Source organism: Lynx rufus, unplaced genomic scaffold (genome assembly GCF_022079265.1).
Source record: "Lynx rufus isolate CCGP_SWC_20201006 ecotype Redwood Valley unplaced genomic scaffold, mLynRuf1.p SCAF_7, whole genome shotgun sequence".
Classification (NCBI taxonomy): Eukaryota; Metazoa; Chordata; class Mammalia; order Carnivora; family Felidae; genus Lynx; species Lynx rufus.
Genome location: NW_025814889.1, coordinates 20,379,996 through 20,398,535, shown reverse-complemented (window position 1 = coordinate 20,398,535; position 18,540 = coordinate 20,379,996). Strand labels below are relative to the sequence as shown.

The 18,540-nt window shown below is 33.6% G+C and overlaps 1 protein-coding gene and 1 non-coding gene across 2 annotated transcripts in view; one reads left to right on the top strand and one right to left on the bottom strand.

Annotated features, from left to right (window-relative positions):
* DNAJC1 (DnaJ heat shock protein family (Hsp40) member C1) overlaps positions 1–18,540 on the top strand; it is a 219,546-nt gene that overhangs the window by 32,063 nt on the left and 168,943 nt on the right. The gene's annotated exons all lie outside the window — the stretch shown is intronic.
* Positions 13,281–13,387, bottom strand: LOC124502727 (U6 spliceosomal RNA). The gene has a single exon (XR_006959990.1). It is a non-coding gene; the product is annotated as a U6 spliceosomal RNA (small nuclear RNA).

Sequence of the window (18,540 nt, the reverse complement as noted above, 5' to 3'; positions counted from 1 at the left end):
TTTTTTAAAGTAGTTAGCCTACCATGCTGAGCATGGAGCCTGGTTGAGAATCTCACTTTCCCTCTCTCTCTGCCCCTCTCCCGCTCATACTTTCTGTCTCTCTCAAAATAAATAAAATTAAAAAAAAATAAAATACAGTAATACAATAAAACTGTGTGGCCTTATGAAATAATTTCTCAAAATAATTTTGTTAAGCGTGCCACATTATGTTACATTTAGGTTTGTGTCAAATTTGCTTTGAAACTCTTTTCTTATTCACTGTGAGTAACTTTAGGTATGGTAGCATATTTGAAGAATACTGATATCCCTCAGTATATGAATTTAGATTCATTTCAGCAAAATTCCATCTATCGTGTATTTCTTCTGTTGTACAAGAGAAGATGAGTTCCAGCCAAGTGCTAGGAAATATTTCATCCCTTTGTTAAGACCACTATGGGTGGATAGAATCTTAGTACTGAGCAGAACATTAGAAAATAATTTTGGTTTAATTGTTGGTTATCTACTATATTATAATGATTTATAAAAAATATATACTTAATTACTTAAATGGCCAAAATCTATTTCTCAGATATATTTGGCCTTTATTCACAGCTCCTGAAACTACTTTGGAGCCATAAAGGTGACATAGATGTCTTCTTACTAATGAAGGTGACTCTTGGACCCCACCCATAGGTAGGACCTGGTTGTCAGGAGGACTAACAGCGAGATTAGAAGGTTGGAACTTTCAGCCCCACCCCCTGACCAGAGAGGGGAAAGGAGCTGGAGGTTGAATCAGCCAATAGCCAATGACTTAGTCATGTCATGACTATAATGAAGCCTCTCAATAAAAACCCAAAAAGATTGGATTCAGGGAGGTTCCGGGTTGGTGAATACATGGAGGTGCTGGGAGAGTAGTGTGCCTGAAGAAGGCACGGAAGCTCTGCACCCTTTCCCCACACCTTACCCTGTGTATCTCTTCATCAGACTATTGATTCGTATCATTTATCATATTAGAAACTGGTAAACGAATGTGTTTCCCCGAATTCTGTGAGCCACTCTAGCAAATTAAAAGAACCTAAGGGGAAGTTGTTGGGACCTCCAATCTGAAGCTGGTGGGCTAGAAGCACAGTTCACAGCCTGAGGCTTGCGACTGATATCTGAAGTAGGGGGTTGGAGGGCAGTAAGGACTGAACCCTTAACCTGTGGAATCCGATACTGTCTCCAGGTGACTAGCGTCAGAACTGAGTTGAATTCTTAAATACCAGCAGGGTGTCCAAGAATTGGTTGGTGTTGTAGGAGTGGGACCCCACCCCCCGCCCCCCACCATGTTGGAATTGGATCTGGGAACCCTAAAAAAGTTGCTGTTGGCAGATCTACCTTCTGTTTGATTTTCTCTGGTAATAGAGATATAGTCACTTTCTTCCTAGATAGTCATTTTCATTGTTAGTGTTGGTTATTAAAATTTAACCACGGGGGCACCTGCATGGGTCAGTCATTTGAGCATCTGACTTTGGCTGGGGTCGTGATCTCCTGACTCCTGAGTTTAGGCTCCACATTGGGCTTTGCAGTGGCAGCATGGAGCCTGCTTCAGATACTCTCTCTCTCTGCCTCTCCCCCACCCCCTCTCTCAAAGATAAATAAACACTCAAAAAAAGAAATACCTGTCAGTTGCATTCATTGGTACTATATTTGCCTTCAGAAGTCACACAGGAAAGAGTATACAGTACTTCTTTAATTGTGACAGTTTAACAAGACTTCTTTGTTATGGGAATGCTGTTTTTTAGATAATTGAGAAAGCAGAACACATAGTAATCCAACCAACAACAAGTAGCCCTGTTCTTTAGGTTATGTTTACGTATATGTATATGTATATATATACACACACTAATTAATTTTTGGTTAATTACTTTGCGAGGCTTATTCCATAAATTGCCAGTTTTAAATATTTCTATACTTTAGTTAACTATGTGGCTGATAAAGCTGTTAACAAAGTTGGAAGCCGATTTGAAAAATGTCATCTTTTGAAGAGGCTTTCAGTTTTTGATTTTTTTGAAGCAAAGACTTTTTACTGGAATGTATCATAATATTTAGGTACTCTATTTCTGTTTTCAGCCTAAAATTACCCTGTTGCCATTTTCTTAATGTAGAACATGAAATATACCAGCAACTATTCTCAAGTAGTAGAAATAGGGCAGAAGTAGTTCTGGATTAAAACCAGTGGATGATCATCAGTCCATTTTATGCTGCCCATACCTGTGTCCTCCAGACCACTTATTTAGCAAGTACTGTTTTATATCGGATAAGTAGGAATTGGTTATAGGACTGCGTTGACAACTAGTGTTACTCTTGAGGGAAAATAGATTAGATTAATTTGTAGTTTGTTATTTTCGAGATTCACGTTTTTTTTAATTGCATGCTCAGGTGTCAAACTCTGAACTTCAAATGTGATAAAGCTACCTCTTAAGAAAGAAAAAAGTTATAATTCAACACTTTTATTTTATTTTTATTTATCCATATATCATCTATTTATTTATTTTTAAAGATTTTATTTTTAAGAAATCTCTACACCCAACATGGGGCTCGAACTCACAATCCCAAGGTCAAGATTCTCATGCTTCACCCACTGAGCCAACCATGAGCCCCCAACACATTTATTTTAGACTTTTAATTTTTTTTCAATGTTTATTTATTTTTTAAAGACAGAGAGAGAGAAAGACAGCACAAACAGGGGAGGGACAGAGAGAGAGGGGGAGACACAGAATCTGAAGCAGGCTCCAGGCTCGGGGCTGTCAGCACAGAGCCTGACGCAGGGCTTGAACCCATGAACCGTGAGACCATGACCTGAGCTGAAGTCGGACACTTAATCAGCTGAGCCACCCAGTTGCCCCTATTTTCAATTTAAATATATCCTCTTTAACCATAAACTTGTTTAATACCTAGCACTTGAATAAAGCTTCAACCACTAATTCCTAATAATTATTTTTTGTTTTATGTTCTTTCTTGGTCTCTGAGATAATGCTATTCAAATTGTGATCTGGGGACTGGTGCTTGTTTGCAAATTGTTACCTTGTTTGCAATGTGATAAAGAAATTGAGAGCAAACATTTAGAAATTTTTATGGCAATTTGACAAAGATATATATGCCTGTTGACTCTAATAATAACAAATTTGGGAATTATATTTGATGTGTCCTTGTTTTAAAGTGTATTTTTCCAGTAATTCATTTATATTATATTTTACACAAGTCTCCTTGAAAGCAAAACACAGACTGGGTCATGCTCCATGTTAGTAAATAGCTGCAGCAGAGTGGGGTTCTTAATTTATGCAGGTATGTGTTAAATAAAGAAGTTAAAGGGAAACGGAGAAGATGGTGAACTTATAGAGTCAAATTCCTGTTTCTGAGAATAGAAGGTTTTTTGTATTGGAAATCTACGGTTTATATGCCATATATGCCTTAGTTACTCTGTGCAGTTATAGTACTATCCAGGTTGCTTGCTCTAAAATTCTGAAGTCCTGTCAATGACTGAGGGATCTTTTATGCTATACATTTATATTTGTACCGTTTCCTCTTTAAATAATTAATTTTAGTTGAAGTAATTTGGATTGTGATGTTAGACTCTCTGTTCAAGACATTTCCCACATAACTTTTAGGAGTTTCTGACATGTGCAGAAATTGGTTGTAACAAGTTATATATATATACAAAAAAATGTATAACATATCTGATGTTTCTCAAAATAACGGGGCTTTAAAAATTTTTTAAATGACTGTTATGTTTTTCTTACATCAGTTTTTCTTATAAAAGTATTTATTTCTTTTTTAAAAGTTCAAATTGTATTTCTAGATGTCCTTTTCTTTTGATTTCTCCTAGAACTTAAAATTTTCTCTTAAGCTGGTCCTTATAAATATATAGCAAAGAGGGGCACCTGGTTGGGTCAGTCAGTTAAGCATCTGACTTTGGCTCAGGTCATGATATCATGGTTCACGGGTTCAAGCCCTGCATCAGGCTGTCTGCTCTCAGCATGGAGCCTGCTTCGGATCCTCTGTTCCCCTCTCTCTCTACCCCTGCCCCACTTGTGCACACTCTCTCGCTCTCTCTCAAAAAATGAATGAAACATTTAAAAAGAACTTTAAATATATACCAAAGAGGAAGAAAAGATGTGACTCTTTGAGATGGTTTTAGCTTCTGAAGGTGAAATATATTAAAATAAACGATTCATTGTTTGATATTAACAAAGGATATCCAAATAGGTTATTTCTTTCATTCCTAGTTATTATTGAATTGTTAATGAGCTGAATCTAATTGTTAAAGGGCAGTATTTATTAGCCATCAATGATTCCAAATCTCTTTAAATAAATTATAAAGTTGAAGGCATTATGTCACATGTATGGTTAGACAGGTATTTTATATATATATATATATATAAGCATATATATATATATGCTTCTGTGGCCTGGGTCCTGTCAAGACAAACTAAAATACTTATCCTAGTAGTGTGGAATAAAAGTTCAGAAGCTATATTTCAAAATTGTACTGTGATATAAAATGTATATGAGAGATTAGCAATATAGAAACATTTCATGAATGGAAAAATACCTCGAAATATTTAGGATAAGATTCCAAACTCTTAAATTGATAATTTTATCTTTTTTTCCTACCATAATCATGATCATATTAACTATCTCTGAGAATATTAGAAATAGTTTTGTGGAATTGGCACAGCAGAAATCATGTTTAAAAATATATCTTTGGTCTGTCAACTTAAGATAGAGATTCTGACACAGGAAGTAGTCTGTCAAGATCTACAAAGGAAAGCATTCATTCTGGAAGCACAGGAACAAATATTTGAATAGTATCACAAATATTTTCTCTCCTCTTGATAAATTCCAAATTTTTTTATTTAAAAATGTTTATTAGCCTATCTTGTAACTCAGAATTGCCTGCTTCTACTTGCTTTCTGGCTCCAGTGCTATTTCTGCATTTTCCTTTTTAAAAATATTTGTATTTTAATACCTGTTGAGAAATGGGGAATTTTTTGTTGTTTTCTCTTATTGACCTCCTTTAAAGAACTTAGTCTGAAACAAAAAGGAGACTTAATTTGTTAGCTAACTGTCAGAATCATAACATCTGGAGAGCGCAACGAGAATTTACCTAATTCATAGTGTTTATCCCATTTTTATTTGATAGTACAAAATCACATTGTAGCTTTGAATTACTATTTTTTATTTTGCATTTGTAATAAATTTGCCCAATTAGAGGAATGTAGAAACATCACAATGTTGAGTAGCAAAAAATGCTAACAGAAATCAACGAAATTGTTAAAAATTTTTCATGACAAAAAATTTAAGATAGTAACTCAAATGCCTAAAATATTTTTAGTTGTTACCACAGACTTGCGTATTATACATAGGTTAAGACATAAAGAAATCAGGAACTATTTGAATAAATTAGAAACTCAGCAGAAAAACATTGTACTTTATGACCCTGAAAAAAATTGAGAAAGTGTCAGTGCTATGGTATGGGTTAATTATCAGATTTTTGTCCCATGTAATGCATAAGCTCCTGGTCAGAGGTGAGGTTGGGGGGAGGGCATGATATCATTGATGTTATATCTGAAGCTCTAAGTTAAGATGTCCTTTAGTGAATTACATAGTAAACACTGGTTTTGCCATCATAGTATGTTGTACCATGATTTTATATGCTACTTAAACGGAAGATAAACTGTCGCAGCTTTTTATCAGTCAGAATTTTCATATTTATTAAAAGAACTCTATCAGGATTGATGAGGCATACATTTTGTTATTTTTTTTTTTTTTTGCACATACCTGAACATGAAAATAGATAGGAAATAAATTGGTTAAAGGATTGCTAAAGTTCTTTACATTCAGAGTCCAACTGTTGAATCGCCTTTTGACTCAGGCAGTGAAGTTCAGTTTCTCCACATGGAGTCTTTTCTCCGTGCAGCATTTCTGTAAGAATCAAGAAACCATTGCTGCTGAGTTTGTGAGCCAGTTTTACAGTTTTGTGGAGCTAACCTACTTTTAATTGCCACATTGAAAAGTTGCTTGCAAGTGTTGCTGAATAGGTCTTATTTCCTCCACTTTCTCCCCCTCCTCACAGTTTTTGGTTCTTCAGAGTTAAAAGAGTGTTCCAGTATTATCTCTAGGATTTTCTTCCAACTCAAATTCGGCAGGTTTGGTACTAGTGTTTTGGAGGTTTGTGTGTGGACAGGGAATGACAGCTGCCATTGTTGCCAACGTTGCTTCCCTCGTAGTTGTCATACACCAACAATTTTAGATACATCCTGGAGTTAAGGAGCTTAAAGTATGGGCAAAATGTTCATTTTAAAGCTAAGTGGCTTAGCCCAGCCTGCTCAACTTGGCTAAGATCTCACAGTTGGGTTGCTGTATTATTTGCTAATTGTGTGATCTTGGATAAGTGCATAAATCTTAGTTTCTTCATCTGTGAGATAAGCAGTCCTTACCTTTTAAGATGGTTGTGAGGTTTCTATATTAAAAGTACACTGCTTAATAAATGTTAGCTATTACTTTATCTTAGTTTCTAAGAGGATGTACTTTTATTGAGCTCCTTGTATTTTTTTTTTTATTTTTATTTTTGCTTGTGTGTGCTTTCGCTGTGAAGATAGCTGTAACTTGTAGAGGAAATGATACTGATAAATTTAGGTAGCAGATGACTGAGTGAAAATTCTGGAAAAATGTTTTCGTTGAACTTCAATTATTGGTGCATTATAAAATTATTCAAATGTGCATTTATGATTCGAGGATGGTATTGTATATAATGGGTCATTTTGGAAATTTAATGCTAAATTATTCCTATTGTTTTAGAAGGTAATTAATGATTTTAAATTGAAGATTGTGAAATGATACATTTTGTAACCAGCGTGAGGATAAAAGCTTAAAGCTGTTGGCATATTTTGTGACCTTTGTTTTGGTCTTGATCTGTGATCATTCAGAATTATTGCCACCTTGCACAGCTTAAAAGAGCGAGCAGGGCATTTGGTTTGTATGTGGTGCGTTGATCCTCTCAACTGAAACAATTAAAATACTGAATACAATATGAGGGAAAACAATTTGAATGCATTACTCAGCTGGCATAAAGGTTACCATTTCTCAGAACGCCAAAACCTGGCTATCTCAAACCTGGTGCTCTGTAAAGAGGCAAAAACATCTCCCCAGAGATTTTGTAACTGTGAGTGGGTCTTCAGGTAATTTGGTGGTCCTGTGTTATGTTACTTATGTTACGAAACCTCAGGTGAGGAATTTAATTTGAAGCGGACTCTCATTGGCACCAGAGTCAGTGCTAGTTATACACCAAGATTTCCTGGGTTATAGATGAATATATATGGCTTATGGCTGCCAGACTAAAGCCTGCATTTACTGACTTCCCTTGAAGGTGGTGTGGCCAAGGCTAATTCTGGCAATGGATTATTAACAGAAGTCAAGTGTGACACTTCTCTGTCTTGCCTTAAGAAGGAATGCCTACATATGCCCCTTTCATGCCTACTGATGATGAAAACTTGAGTCAACAGAATTTGGACGCAGAGATTAAAGCATGTGTTGAGCTGCCCCTCCAGCCAAGCACTGCTTATTTCTAGACTTCTACATGAGAAGGAAACAATTTTCTATCTTATTTAAGCCACTATATTTTAGAATCTGTTACAGAGCTTAGACTGTATCCTAATTAGTGCACTTTAAAGAAAACCAAACAGATTTTTTTAAAGGACCGGTTCGTTAGTACTTCTATAAATGAAAAAGAAAATTGAAATAAAAACTCAGTGAGTGAATAAAAATAACCAGGGTTACATGAAATGATTGTTTTCCAGGGCTGGGACAGAGAAAAATAGATGAACTTAGAACACTGTGTTAACAAAGTAAGGAATTGCTTAAAACATGATAAAATTGTAACACTGCTGAGTAATTTTTAAAAAAATGAATAAACGATACCAGTAACAACATGTTACTGTATGAGCCTCTAAAACATTATGCTAAATGAATAAGACTACATATTGGGTGATTCCATTTATATGACATTTCTAGAGAAGATAAAATTAAAGAGATGGAAAGTAAATTGGTGATTATAATAATTTACTATTCATTCACCCAGAAGTGATTTATTGCCTGCTTTCTGTGTGCCTCGCACTGTTTTAGGAACACAGCGTTGAATAAAATAGGCAAACTTCCTGCCTTTGTGTTATTTACATTCTAGTGGAAGAGAATGTCAATAAATAAGTGAAATACATAACATACCAGATAGTATAAATACTATGTAGAAAAATAAAGCAGAGAGGATGGATAGGAAGTGTCAGGGGAGAGGTTGCTGTTGTCAGTGTAGTGGACAGCAGATTTCTTATTATTTAAAAGGTGATACTTAAGCAAAGAAATGAAAGAGGAAGGATGTGAACCAAGGAGATGAGGGGGGAGTCCTTTTCAGGCAGAGGGATCAGCACTTACAAGAGCTCTGAGCGGGATTGTGCCCTGTGTTCAGGGAACATCAAGGAGGTGTGAGTATGGAAAAAGCCAGAGGAAAAGTGATTGGAAATCAGATCAGAGAGATAATGAGTCATCTTGTCCTGGGGACTTGGTAGACCATTTTGAAAGACTTTGGAGATCTTAATGTAATGTGAAGACTGTTTTTTGTTTTTTTTTTTAAAGTGTGGTAAAATATGTATGATGAAACGTTTGCTATTTTAACCATTTTTAAGTGTACAATTCGGTAGCATTAAGTACCTTCACAATGTTCTAAAACCCTAATCCCCATCTATTTCTAAATATTTTTCACCAATTCCCATCACCCTTCCCCCAGCTTTTGGTAACCTCTGCTGTATTTTCTGTCCTATGGATTTGCCTATTCTAGGTACCTCATATAGATGGAATCATACAATATTTGTATTTCATTTTGCATAATGTTTTCAAGGTTCATCCACGCTGTAGCATTTATCAGACTTCATTGCTTTTTTTGGCTGAATAATATTCCATTATATATCATTTCATCTCTTGATGGATTTGTGTTGTTTCCACCTTTTGGCTATTGTGAATAATACTTCTATGGACGTTGGTGCACAGATATGTTTGACTCCGTTTTCAATTCTTGGAGGAATATTCTGAGAAGTGGACTTGATAATCATATAACATATCTAACTCTCTGAGAAACTGTCATGCTGGTTTCCATAGTGACTGCATCCTTTTACTGTCTCATGAGCAATGTACAAAGGTCCCAATTTCTCTACATCCTTACACTAAAAAAATTTTTTTAATGTTTCTTTTTAGAGAGAGAGAGAGAGAGAGAGAGAGAGAGAGATGGAGCATGAGCAGGGGAGGGGCACAGAGGGAGGGAGACACAGAATCTGAAGCAGGCTCCAGGCTCTGAGCTGTCAGCACAAAGCCTGACACGGAGCTCGAACTCACAAATGGTGAGATCATGACCTGAGCCAAAGTTGGACGCTCAACCGACTGAGCCACCCAGGCGCCCCACTGTTTTCCATTTTTAAAGACTATATTCTGGGAGTTTTGAAGTATATATTATAGGTTTGATTTATAGTTCCCTAATTATTAGTGATGTTGAGCATCTTTTCATACACCTATTGGCCATTATATGTCATCTTCGGAGAAATGTCTGTTCAAATCCTTTGCCCATTTTTTAACAGTATCGTTAGTCTTTTTGCTTTGGAGTTGTAGGACTTCTTTATGTATCCTGGACATATACCTCTTATCAAATATACAATTTGCAAGTATATTTCCTCTTCTGTGGTTGTCTCTTCACTCTTTGGGTAGTGTCCTTTGAAGCTATTTGCTTCTGTATCTTATATGGTTTTTGTTCTTCAGTTTCCCCTGTTTTTGTATTTAGTTGATTTTTTTGTAGTATACTGTTTTTATTCTCCCTTTTTTTTCTTTTAATTTCTTTTTCAGGGGCACCTGGGTGGCTCAGTCAGTTAAGCATCTGACTTCGGTTCAGGTCATGATCTCGCAGTTCGTGAGTTTGACCCCTGCTTCAGGCTCTGTGCTGACAGCTCAGAGCCTGGAGCCTGCTATGGATTCTGTGTCTCCCTCTCTCTTTGCCCCTCCCCTGCTTGTACTTGGTCTTTCTCAAGAAATGAATAAACATAAAAAGAAATTTTTAATTAAAAAATAAAAATAATAAAATTTCTTTTTCAGTTATTGCTTAATGGTTATATATGTTGTTATGAGTTAAACTAGGTTGTTATAAGTTTAAGCGTTAATTGAAATTCCTGAGATAACCACCAAGGACTTTGACTTTTGATCTGAGGAAAATGGAAAGCTGTTGGAGGTTTTTGACTGGATCTGTTTTTTGTTTTAATCTGGCTGCTGTGCTGAAAACAGACTGTTGAGGGAAGGGACCAAGCAAGGGCTGAAGTCAGACAGTGTGTTAGGGGATTTTGTAATGATCCCAGCAAAAAAAGATAGTAGCTTGGCCAGAGATGTTAATGTTCAAATTCTGATATACTTTTGAGTGTAGAAACATCAGTACTTGCTAGTGAATTAGATGTGGACTGTGAGAGACAGGGGAGTCAAGGGTGACACGAGAATTTTTTGAATGATAGAATTCTGTTTGGTGATAAAATTGCATTTGGTGACAGAATTCATATTTTAGAAGACCTGTATTAAAGACCTGAACGGTTTTTTCAAATGTATTTCACATTTAGGAGAAACTAGAACATCTCAAGCGTCTATGTTCATCTGTTTTCTTTTGCTTTTCGCTAAGCTATCAAGATATGTAATGGAATCAATATGGAAAGGCCATTCCTTGTACCTTCCATGTATACTATACTAAACAATGGTGGCTTTTTTTGAGTGATGATCATTAAATACTACAGTGAAAATTGGCAAATGGAAGAAAGGAAGTAGAAGGGGGGAAGGTAAATAAGGCAAAGGAGTTCAGTTAGTTTATACTGTCCTTACCAAATGAGCAAAGCATCTATAACTTTTAGAAAGAACTTCAACTGCAAAATCTTCACTCAAAAAAGAATATATTTTTTTTTTGCTGTTAAATCTGATACTGAAGTATATTAGAAAAATTTCATCCCTTCCATATATATGAAATGTCCAGAAAAGGCAAATAAATCCATAGAGATAGGTTTGAGAAAATTTGGGGGGGGAGGGGTTGGAAATATTTTAAAACTGGAATTGTAATAATGTTGTACAACTCTATAAATTTACTAAAAAATCATGTATACTTAAAACAGGTGACTTTTATGGTTTGTAAATTATACTTAAAGCTGTTGAAAATATAAATGCACCAGAAGGAAAATAAAACCCACGTTCCTTGGTTATTCTGATTAATATTTCAATACTTGTATGGAGAATATTTTGGTTAAACTTTAATCTCATTATAGTTTTACTTTCTGGTCCCTACTTATATATTTTATGTGTTAAAATGATGTATGTTTTCCATAATGGTATTCTCAATTAAATGTTTCTTTTTTTATTATTGTTTAAAGTTTATTTATTTACTTTGAGAGAGAGACAGAGACAGAGACAGAAAGTGAGCAGGGGAGGGAGAGAGAGAATCCCAAGCAGACTGGGCTGCTAGCTTGAAGCCCAATGTGGGGCTTGAACTCACAAACAGTGAGATCATGACCTGAGCTGAAGAAACCAAGAGTTGCAGGCTTAACCGACTGAGCCACCCAGGCATCCCTCTCAATTAAATGTTTCTAATAATAAGTCAAATCCTTGATAAAACTAGTTTAAGTAGCATAATTTGTATGAAAATGAAGATTACAACAAAGCCCAGCAAAGGAATATGCAAATGGGCAGACATTAATTAGGAGTTCTTTTTTTAAGTGTATTTATTTTGAGAGAGAAAGAGAATGTGGGGGAGGGGCAGAAAGAGAGGGGGAGAGAAAGAATCCCAAGCAGGCTCCCTACTGTCAGCATAGAGCCTGATATGGGACTTGAACTCACAAACTGTGAGATTATGACCTGAGCTGAAATCAAGTTGAATGCTTAACCGACTGAGCCACCCTGGTGCCCTGAGTTCTTTTTTTTTCTTTTCTTTTTTTTTTTTTTTTTAATACAAGGAAAGTGCTTTGCTTAATGACTCTCTGCTTTCTTTGAAGGATTTCTGAATAATCAGAAATAATTGGGAAGAAAGCTTGCTCTAATTGGGGATTGGCAAAATGTATGTGGTTAAAGTTATTGCAAAAAAATTTAGAAATCAGTAAGAATTGTTTGAAAAACAATTACACCCACTGTCATATACATCTTTAAATAGCACTCTTGAAAATATATACCTCTAGTGTCCTCTTAATTATTATTTGGTTTGCTAGCTTTCAAACCCATGGGTGACTATCTAATTTGTATTTTTGGCCTGATTAAGTACAATTATTTTTATCATGTATTTGTTATATTTCCTATGTTAGCATGTAAGATAGAACATATAGGGAGAAATATGGGAAAACCAGTGAAAACAGCATATTTAATAAGCATTCCTGAAATGCTAATTTTAGAAAGAGAAAATTTTTCCTAAAATTTGGTTTCTAAAAAACTTGGTAAAAAAAACAGTATGCTGTTTGAAAAAATTTAACACAATACAAAAATATATAAAGTAAAAAGTGATGTTCCCATACTTTGTCCCTTAGTCCCTTTGCCAGAGGTAACTACTTATATAAGTTTGTATGAAATTTATGTATCTCCTTCACTGTTTTCATGTTTGCCTAATATTTTCATGTTTACCTATATAAATCTTGCATTATGAGGTTTGCCCCTCATATTATGGTTTTTAATTATATGACACATTATCCCCTAAACAGTAAGACTTAAGAGTGTTACTATCCTAACCCATCTGTAGATTTAAAAATTTCTGTGTTGTGGCAAATAATTTAAAATTAGGGACAACTAATTTCAGATAAATTGGTCACCATTTGTTTCTGCAATGTTATAACAGATTAATCAGTGATTAATCTTAATCAATGATTCTCAACTGGGGGCAATCCTACTCTTCCTCCCCTAGACTTTTGGCATTGTCGGGAGACATTTTAGATTATTGCCTCTTGGGGGAAGAGGTGATGCTAATGGCATATGGTGGTAGAGGTCAGGGGTGCTGCTAAATGCACTGAACAGTACCCCCCCTTTTTTTTCAATATATGAAGTTTATTGTCAAATTGGTTTCCATACAACACCCAGTGCTCATCCCAAAAGGTGCCCTCCTCAATACCCATCACCCACCCCCCCCTCCCTCCCACCCCCCATCAACCCTCAGTTTGTTCTCAGTTTTTAAGAGTCTCTTACGCTTTGGCTCTCTTACACTGTAACCTCTTTTTTTAAAAAAAAATATGGAACGCTTCATGAATTTGAGCGTCATCCTTGCGCAGGGGCCATGCTAATCTTCTCTGTATCGTTCCAATTTTAGTATATGTGCTGCCGAAGCGAGCACTGAACAGCACCCCTTTAATGAAGAATTATCTAGTCCAAAATGTCAGAAGTGCTAAGATTGAGAAAAACTGCCTTATATGAAAATGGTTAAGAGTAAGGACTCCCCAGGCAGACTGCTTAGGTTCATATCTCATGCCCTCTCCTTACTGTGTGACTGTGAATGGTTATTTAACCTCTCTGGGCTTCAATTTCCTTATCTATATAATATTAATAGTACCTATCATAGGGTTGTTGAGAAGCTATTTAATACATGTGAAAAATTTGGAATGGTGCCTGACACAGAGTAGGAACTCTATAAACGCTGGCTGCTGTTGTTTTGTTGTTAATTTAAATGTGGATTCATATCTGCAGTCAAAGAAATTTTTCAACTTCTCTGATTTAGAAATAAGTGTCATGGTAAAAATGAAAATCTAGTCAAAAGAATAAAATCAGCATTCTGAAATGTTCATGTTACAAATATATAAAACAGAATGGATCATAAACACATATTTTAGCAATTTGGGGGAGTTTCCAAACATGATTATGAGACTTACTGAGTTAACTATGTCCCCACATTCTATTTCATACACAATTTTTTTTTTAATATTTTTACATTGTGCATGAGTGATGGATGATGCATTTCACAGAGCGGTAGCCCTTGAACTGAGACAGTCTATCATTGGTCTTTCTCTTTGGTTCTGTAGTTTTGTTTCTTTGAAAGTCCTAAGTCGTATTACATAATTCAGGAAGGAAGTGTTCATAAAAAGAAGGAAAGGTATTAAATAATTTTGAATTGAATTATATTTCTGATTTGTTGCCTCAGTGTTGATTTTTTGGGTTTTTTTTTCTTTTCTTAGTGTTGAATCCCTTATTCTCATCTTTCTCCATTCATAGGCAATGCTATGAGTACATCCTGAGAGTACAATGAGGGCATTGAATGTATTAAAATCTAGATTATTTTTAGAAAAAATAGAAAATACTTATTCAAGTTATATCATGGTTTTATTCTTTTCATAATTGTTGTAGTATAAAATTCATTAATCATAATTCTTTATGTTTCTCACTGCTATCTCTGTCAGTGAAGTAATTTATAAGCTGTACTTATATTAAATATATCATTAAACTGCATCATGATTTAAGGTATTTTTATATATCTTGCAAACAAAAGAATATCCAGCAAAGTTCAGATTTACAGACTATAATGTTATCATTTTCTGGAAACAGATGGCAAATTTATTTTCTCCTTAATTTGATTAAGATGATAAATGGGAAAAAAAACCCACAAACTCATTTCTTGAAACAAAAAAGGTATGTAAGTGGTATAGAGTATATAAATTTTTTTCCTGTCTTTTTTGCCCTCTTCCCCCCCACCTTTTTTTTTAATGTTCAGTTTTAGTTTTTTACCACTTGATGGCAGTGATGGAGCTACAGCAACCCTAAGAAGGTTAGGGCACGAACTCATTATGAATAACAAAAAGGTAGATACAAAAGAAATCTCTGACATTTTAATATTATTCACATTTCTAGGTGATATTACTTATATTGAAAGTGACAGTAATAGGGGGAAAAGCCTCTAGATGGAGCTTCAGTACTTTCTAAGGGAGAACATTTTCCGTATCTTTCCAAATACATATTTTATATTGTTTTAGATACTGTGTTGAATCCAGAATGGATTTTTTTAAAACTGATATTTAAGGATGAATATGTCACTTGTAGAGAAATTAATTCAACAAGCCCACCAATAATTTGAAAACATGGCTATTTAAGTGTCTAAAATTTCTATTTCATTGTTAGTATTTGTTGAAAAAGTATGTTAAAAATGTTAGTCAAATGTTCCTAACCTAGTATTAATTAGAATGAGATTGCATATCTAACCAGTTAGTAAAAGGCACTTTACTAGTAGGAAATCAGGTGCTTAAAATCAATATTGCCCCTTAATTAAACATTATCATCTATACTGTTAATTGTTACATTCTCTTAACAGAACATAAATATTTTTTTCCAACTCAATTCCCCAAGTTTAAAAAAAGTTGAAATTAATGTAATCAAAATTTAGGAGATTTTATGTAAAATATTCTTTTACGGAACATACATACATGTTCTTTAAGTAGTAATTATTCTAACTCTCATCAGAAATGTTTACCTTTTGTAGCCAAATAAGGAATCCATTATCACTATACATGGGAATAAAGTTGTCATTTTTATTAGGGAAAAAATGGATGTTAATATTCTCAGTACACTGTTGATTTTAGTTTCTAATTCATTTGGAATAACAAGAAAACTCAAAACAAGAATAGTAAGTTTTCTTACCTTCCAACTAGTATACCATAACCTGGATTAATTTTGCTGTCTTATAAAACGTTTTAGTAAATATGTGCTATTGGTTTATAACTGGTATTTTTAGCACTCAAATGTTAGAGGGAAACCATGGGTAATATTTAGTCTGGCATTAACATGACATAGTAGTTTTATGTTGAAAGAAAATGTATAACTGGGAAATCATATGAGAAGCATGAAAAATGATTTGTGGTGGTTTTACCATTCTTCAGTTTCTTGATAAAATTTTTCTCTATTGAGGCAGTTCACTGAAGTAGAGTAGTTGCCAGTAACTTTTTATAATTACATGTAATGATAGAGTTTGTAGCAGTTAATTTGGGGGGACGGCTAAGCAAATATGGTATAAATTCATTTCAAGTTGTGTATAAAGTCAGCTAAATTTGCGGTGTAATTTGCTTGTTAATCACCTTAGTGGCAACAGTCTTCCAAAAAGCCACGTATTGCTTTGTTTCTTATCTTACTAAGATTTGTTTCTTATCTTACTAAGAAAGCCATGTACTGCTTTGTTTCTTATCTTTATTTATCTTACTAAGTTTTAAACATTTCAGAAACATCTCATAATTTTTCAACCATCTCCTTTTATTATTAATACTTTCTAAACAAATATAATTGGATTAAATTAGTTTTCAATTGTGCAGTAAAAAAGAACTTTGAAAAGATACAGTCTATTTCTCAGAGATAGGAAAACTCCAAAAAATTGTTAAGCTACTACAAATATCTGTAAATGATAGCCTTGTACTTATAGTTACTCCTAAAATAAATCCATTTAAAATAGTTATGGTTAAGTTTGAACTTCACTTAATTTGAGCAATCTCTCTTGACAAAAGTTAACTGAAATATTCTCCATTTCTCTGAAGTTCTTGCCCTAAGAAATAAAATCAGTTATGTATCAAGTTAATTTCACATGTCAAAGCTTTTTAAAGGAAAAAGAGTAAAGCATACAGTTGTTATTTGCTACAAATTTAAAAATTCTCTTCAATTTGGTGGAGGAAAAATTCCTTTATTTTACATTGAGGTTGCTGAATTGCATTTTCTCCATTTTTAACCAGTATGTTGGCATTATGTAGTATCATCTCTAGTAAAGTTTACTTATGTTACTTTATCTTACTGGTTGTAATGCCAGAGCCTGCAATGAAGCATTCCGGTTGATTAACACTTAGCATTATATCTCGAATATTATATACTCACTTTCAATGTTAGTACTATACACATTGTTAACAGTAAATTTTATCAATGTCAATAAGATAAAAATTAACCAAGTAGAAAAGGATAATCAAACTTCTCTTATTTCTTTTGGTAAACTATTTTTTTTTAAATAAGTTTTCCTGAAATGTAGAATACCTAACAGACTTTTATTAAACTATATGTTGCAAGTATATCAAGCACAAGAAAATATGTAGCGGTTATTATAGTGCTTAATACAAATCTCTTGATTTGTCAAAACATTATATTAATATACCAACAGAAGCAGATAAGGCTCCTGTTATTAATACAGACTGAAGAATATAACTTCTGTTTGACAATTCTTAAAATGTGTCTGAACAACTCTATATTCCATTAGTTATATATGTGTTCTAATATTGTTTGTCTTCATTCTGTTCAAGTTTTGATTTTTCATTAATATTTGATAGCTTTCATTGCTACCTAAAATATGATCGCACAATAGCTAGAAAAACAGTTCGGCGCTCTAGTTGTTACTTTATTTTAATAAAACATTTTATTTATCCTTTTCATTTATTCTAGCATTAAAGAATTTCTATTTTATTTTGCTTTTAAAAATAAAATTTTATATATATATATAGTGAAATAATTTATTTCATTTTATCTTGTATCATCAAGCTACCTAAATAGCTATTGAAATACTTTCCAGAGCTTACTTTCTTCTGAAAAAAAAGGCTTTTAATGAAGTTGTACTACACAAATGATTTATTTGGGTTGTCCCTCACCTTGGATTCATCCCCTTTCCCTAAAATTTTCATTATTAAGCAGAAAAAAAGATATGATTGTTATGTAATAACACCATAACTTTTTATTTAAACTAAAAAGCAAAAGATCAATGAGTAAACCCTCTGAATTTAATCTTCTGTATTCTTTAAATATTTATGAAGGTAAATAACACCAAGTGAAAGACCATTATAATGTATATGTATTTTTTATAGTAAAGATATTATTTTAATTTACTTTTAAATATAAGTTTTATGTTAATACTCTTGAATAAAGTAGCTCTGACTTATGAACAAATTTATTTGCATCCAAATATAGGTGTGATGATTTGCAAAACTTGTCGTGTATGTTATCTCCAAAGTCACTGATTAAATTAATTTTCAATTGTGTAATAAAATGAACTTTGAAAATAACTTTAAAAAATTAGTTGATTTCTAAAAAAGTAACTTCACTATGAATTAATAGCTTATTAATGAATGTTAAATAATAAGGTCATAATATATAAGACAAAGTATGTATAAAGTCTGTAGAGTAGATTATATGTTATGCGAATAATTATGTATGTTTGTAAGATACATTTGTGGCATATTGATAATGAAATAATTAGTTATCAATAAGAAATAATAGTGTTAAGAACCGCATAGAAAATTTGCAGCTCTTCTATTCATCTATTCTATAAACATCAGCTAGATACTATTTTATTTTTTAAATATTTTGATAATACCTTACAGAACTCTGTGTTCTCAGTCCTCTTGCTAACATATTAATTGAACTGTAGCATAAAAATAGTAACTAGGTAAATTAATGTAATTGAAGATGACCTGTGAAAAGAAAAGTTTAATAGATACAATAATATAGATATGTGTTAGACTGTTGTATTATGAAGATAGGTAG